Genomic DNA, 5,517 nt, shown 5'->3' on the forward strand with positions numbered 1-5,517 from the left:
GGAGCAACACTTTTCACCACCAAGTGACAGCTGAATGTATTGTGGAAGAATAATGCTGCATCTGGTTGAGGGTCAACGGTTATTGTAAGAATAGTAACAGATTATTTGTTCTCTCTCATGCTGGGACCATAAGGCAGGACGGATCTCTTTGCTCTGGACATTGGACTATGTTCTACAGTTCAGCTAAACATTCAGGCCCATTTCCAAAGCAAATAGCTATGCACAGTGCATGATGAATGTTGTCTGGGATGGTGGGACTAGGATGAGACAGGTGTCTTAGTGATAAGGCTGTTAGTGAATGTGTTCTCTCTCTTCCTGCCTGTCCTCAGCACGGTTACTGGATAAACCCACATTTTGTGTTATTCTACTTTTCATTAGGTCAGCAGAATGTCTAAGAAGAAAGTTGCATGTGGGCTTTGGGGAGGTAGACATTGTAAGTGAGATATTGTCTGAAACATTTTCTTTTATTCCAAATAAGACAATAGAATATAAATTGTATTAAGTCTAGGAAAACAGAAATACATTTTACAGATTCTTATTTAAAGATTAGAACAAACTGTAGAGCTGGTAACGTACCTAATCCAGTAATATGTAGATTGCTTAGAGACATGTTTGTTCTGAAAAAGATAAGATATTAGGAAGCTGGAGTAAACTCAGTTCATTCCACAAAACCAACTTGCATGATGACTTCATGCTGATTTAATTGCAAGTTATGCTCTGCCTCTGAAAAATAGAGCTTAATAGAAGACTTCATTTATTTTCAGTATTCAACTTTCAATTTAATTTCATATTCCCCCCCCCCTCTTTTCTCATAAGTACACAAGAACTATAACAGCTTTTATTTTTGTAATTATTCATTACATGTAACAAGGAGCATAAGAAATCAATCACCTTACCAGATAACTGGACACTAATATTCAGGAAAGTTTACTCCGCTCCGATCAACGGTTGCTCACCTAATATGTATGGCAAGTTCACTCTTCCTCCTTCCCAGATAACTGGAGGTTTTGTGTAAGGAGAGCTGTCACTGCTCCAAATACCCCTGGGTCTGATGAATGGGTGATCACCCGATGCGTGCAGCAGTGTTACTCTTCCTCCTTCTCTCTAAAGACAGGAAATATCTAAAACAATCTCTTCTCCACAGGGAGGATGAATAGTGCAGCCAATATGGTGCCACTCCAATAGATTAGCACAATCAATAAACAGCACTTGAAGAACCAACACGTTTCTTTGCTCAAAGCAATTTCCTCAGAGACATTCCCAGACTGTCCACAATGAAGAGTAAAGGCACCATGTACCTCCAATGGGTCATGGGGTTCTAGGGGCAAAATCATGTACAGTAACCAGGCTTCATGCAGTCACTTTGTCCACACACATTTATCCGAACAGAACAACCTGTAAAGTTACTGCTTATTATCATTTATTTAGAAGGTGCCAAATCCACAGTGGAAAAATAGAACATAATAAGCAAAGTGCTGGACATCCAAGAAGCATAATACCTAATTATGAGCATGAGACCTGATTGGCAGCTACAGAACAGGTGTAAGAGGAGGCAGGACACAAGGGCACACGGCTGGGCAAGGAAGGAGGCCTCTGCTCATACAATTTAAGGGGGAGGGGAGAGGCTGAGACAAGTGTGAGCAGAAGGAGACTGGTCCAACGAGAGTGGAGTAGAGTGGAAGGCTTTGATGTACAGATTGAGCGTTTAAAACACTGGAGGCTGCTGCACAGGCGCATTGGACGTAGGAGTGTGATCTGGTTGTCAGTGTGAAGTTGATGCGCCCAACACTGGCAGAGGGCAGGAGTGTGATGGGGTTGGCATTGTGTGGATGTAGTTGAGAAGTTTAAATTGGATTCAGTAATGAATGGGGAAGAGACTTGAAGAATGAGGCGGCAGCCACCTTTTATAATACTATCGTAGGGAACTGGGAAATCAGATGGAAGTCCCAAAACTCTATATTGGCAGAAACCTATCAGGGCACTTCTGCTGTTATATGTAATAGGTTGTGAGGATACCACCCTTAGCTGGGATGGCAATTACCCTCTGTGGGATTCAACTCACTCGGGTAGATCAGAATATATCCAAAATAAGACTTTATTACGACAGCACAAGACGTTCACAAGATACATAGTAAATGACAGCATGCAAGCCTCTTGCAGTCAGCACTCCAAAGTAATAATCTCAGTCTCTTTCAGAGTAGAGATGCTCGGTCTCTGTTTGCTGAAAACTGAGCCCACCCAAACTTAGGGGATCCAAATAGACTTGCGAGCCGGCTCGGTACTGTCACACGTCCTCGGATCTGAACCAAGGCAAAACGTAATCGTTGCGTTGTTGAATCTCGCGGGTTTTGGATTCCATAAGTACCTCCCTCCCCCGGAGATCCAGCGCCATTGCTCACATAGCAACTTGACAGGGCAAAGGATTAAGATGTACATTAAGCCATGAGAAACGGGTGATGAATACAAAGTTCAGCTCAGCAGCAGCCCGTTTTCTCACATAGGTGTCCGCAGCATTGATAGTATATGTTAAACCACAAGCAGCTTTTAGACTTGTCTAGACAGTTTGTTGGTTTTATTTCAGAACTTGTAACAGATATATACATAAAGTTGCTAACAGTTGATACTGATTGCAACAGACAGTATGACAAACTTAATATATGCAGATGGTAAGCTTATATCATATATCTATATATAAGCTTTAGTGCAAAAAGAATGCAGCTACAATTGTAACATCTATACAGTTCAACTGTCACTGGAAGAACCTGCTGAGAGCCTGAACTTCCTGTCTGTGCATGTGCGGTAGAGCAATGTGGATGGCTGTAGACTGCCCCATTTCCTATCTTCCTTAGTGCACTGGGGACACCCCTAACACGATGGGAGGGGGAGAATAGTGCTCCACCTTATGGTTCAGATATGCCATCATGCTGACAGCTGGCTGTACCCATGTGTCCTATATCTGCTGGTAGACCTCTCGGGAAAGGGTTACAAAGCAAGTCAGCTTCCCAGTCCTTCACCTCTGAGATAAACATTTCACTCCACTCATCGCATGATCCAGCTGGTTTCTCATGGATAAAGCCGCCCTGACTCTCATGATATTGTCTGATGGGATCTTTATGGCCCTTCCTCGCAAGAATGGGTACGCGCTGATTTTAGGCTTCACACTGAAACCTCCACTTCCTGTTGCAATCCTCATCCAGGGTCAGAGTCCTTAGCTATTTCATCTTTCTCCTGGGATAGAAATTCAGATTGATTCCTCGCAGGACTGAAACGCTGGAATGGGACATTTCCGCAGTCTAGAATTGATGCTTTTCCCATGATCCTTTCCAGGCAAGAATAAGTCTTGTCCAGACTCTGCCAGGCATTGAGCCCAGCTAACTCATCAGCTGCTGCAGAGGAGTCCAAAAGGTAAGTGTTGCTCTCCTAGGCATGCGAGGGAGGGAGAATCTGTGCTCAGCTTCTTGGGATGTGGATCTAGCACAGACTGGCAGTGCCATTTCATTCCCCACAGGAAAGTACGCACCCTGGTCACATGCCATGCAAAGGACATGTACCTAGGGCCGCCGAGGGGGGGGGGGGGGCTGGCAGGTACTAATTACCTGGGCATGTCAGGGGGCCCGGGCCCTTGCGCTGCTGATTTTTTTACTTTTTTTTTTTTGCAGTGGGGGGGGGGGGGGGGGGCTGGGGGGCTTTGATCGTTGGTGGGGAAGGCAGGGCTAGTTAAAAAAAAAACAAACAAAAAAAAAATCACACTCACCTGGTCGCGGAGCCGGCGTCCCTCCTCTCTGCTCCATTCAGACTGTCTGAATGCCGGGTGTGATGTCATCATGTCATTCCCAGCATTCAGTCAGTCTGGAGCAATGGAGCACAGAGCAGCAGAGAGGACCTAGAAAGGAGAAAAGGTAAGTGAAGGGAGAAAAACGAGGGGGGCACAGAGGGGTTAAAAAACAGGGAGGCAGCATGTCAGAGGTGTTAAAAAACGGGGCAGCATGGCACAGTGGGGTTAAAAAACAGGGGGCAGCATGGCACAGTGGGGTTAAAAAAAAGGGGGGGGGGGGGGGAGAGCAGCATAGTATAGTGTGATGAAGGGGAGCCAGATGAAGGGGGCAAAAGCAGCATGGAGGGCGCAGTGTGATCATAAGGCATGGCGATGATGAAGGGGCACATTATTGTAATGTTGGGGCTGGAGGAAGGCCTAATTATTAATCGTGGTTGGTATGGATTTAACGCCAGGGTTGTTTGGAATTATCTAAGTGTAGTTTTTTTTTCCCCCAAATAGGGCCCCCAGCATTCCAGGATCCAGACAAGCCACAACTAAAGAAACATGCAGCAACAGGTGGTGAAAATGAGAACATGTAGGAGAGAGCAGGGCAGTATGTGAAATGTTGTGATTCTAGTAGGGACAATGTCAATTTTTGGTGAGTGTTGTGCCCAATGTAAGGTGCAGGCAAAGACTGAACGCTTTGTGTACACACTGCATTTTTTCTATACTACACTTTGGTGCTAGATGTCCTGAAAGTCAGGAGTGCTTGGACATATGTGACGCTCGGGCGAATTGAGAGCCTAGTGATTTTGATGTGTTAGCCACGCCCCAATGGCACATTTGCCACGCCCCCAAATACATGACCACACCCTGGATTTATTTTTTTTACCATACTCAACTATGAGGGGGGCCCCATGAATTTGTTGTACCGGGGCCCTGAATTCCTCTTGGCAGCCCTGCATGTACCCCTGACTGGGCACAAACTAATTTGGTATGGCAATCAGAGCAGGCAAACACTCGAGCAGTGGATCCAAACTCAAGGCACCCTACGCCAAAATGACTAAAGCAGTCCCCTGCCTTGCTTCTTGCTTACCACCGGCCCTATCACCACAGCACTCCAGGGAGCCATGGCGCACAGTTGGGAACCACCCCCCTCTGGGCCTAGCCTTGGACAACCCCTTACCAAACATGAGGGCAGCTGCTGTCCAAACCAAGTTGGATATATAACTGCAAAACAGACTAAATTCAGACAGTGAAAACCCAGGCAAAACAGCCACCTCTCGCTCACTACTTCCCTGCAGCTAGAGAATAGAAGAGCGGTCTCTTATTAATATAAATGTAGTATTGTGCTGAGAGCAGTACAACATGGGCACTGTGTGGCTAAGGATTGGCATTTTTCTTCTTCGCTCCACCCCAAATCCTGACCCTCCTTCTGATCCCAGTTCCTACCTTTCATTATTTAGCTTCTGGTCTCAGTCAACCTCTTTTACAAAGAGCCAATAAAAACCAAAATCTGGGGAGTCATTGAAGTTGTTCCCTGTTGCACTTAACCCCATTTACACTACTGCTGTTCATTTTGTGGGGTCCCCACCAGTGCTCCAGTTAGTTGTATACCTGTATTGTGCTGGTCCCAGCCTCCAACATACATGCAATCCATGGAACATGTCTTCTAGATACCAGAGGAGCCTTCTTACCTCAGCTGAGAGAACACCCCAAAAACTCCAGACGTATCACATACTAGTCATTTAAGAGGCAAA

This window comes from Mixophyes fleayi, chromosome 10 (genome assembly GCF_038048845.1).
Source record: "Mixophyes fleayi isolate aMixFle1 chromosome 10, aMixFle1.hap1, whole genome shotgun sequence".
In the NCBI taxonomy this organism is placed as follows: Eukaryota; Metazoa; Chordata; class Amphibia; order Anura; family Limnodynastidae; genus Mixophyes; species Mixophyes fleayi.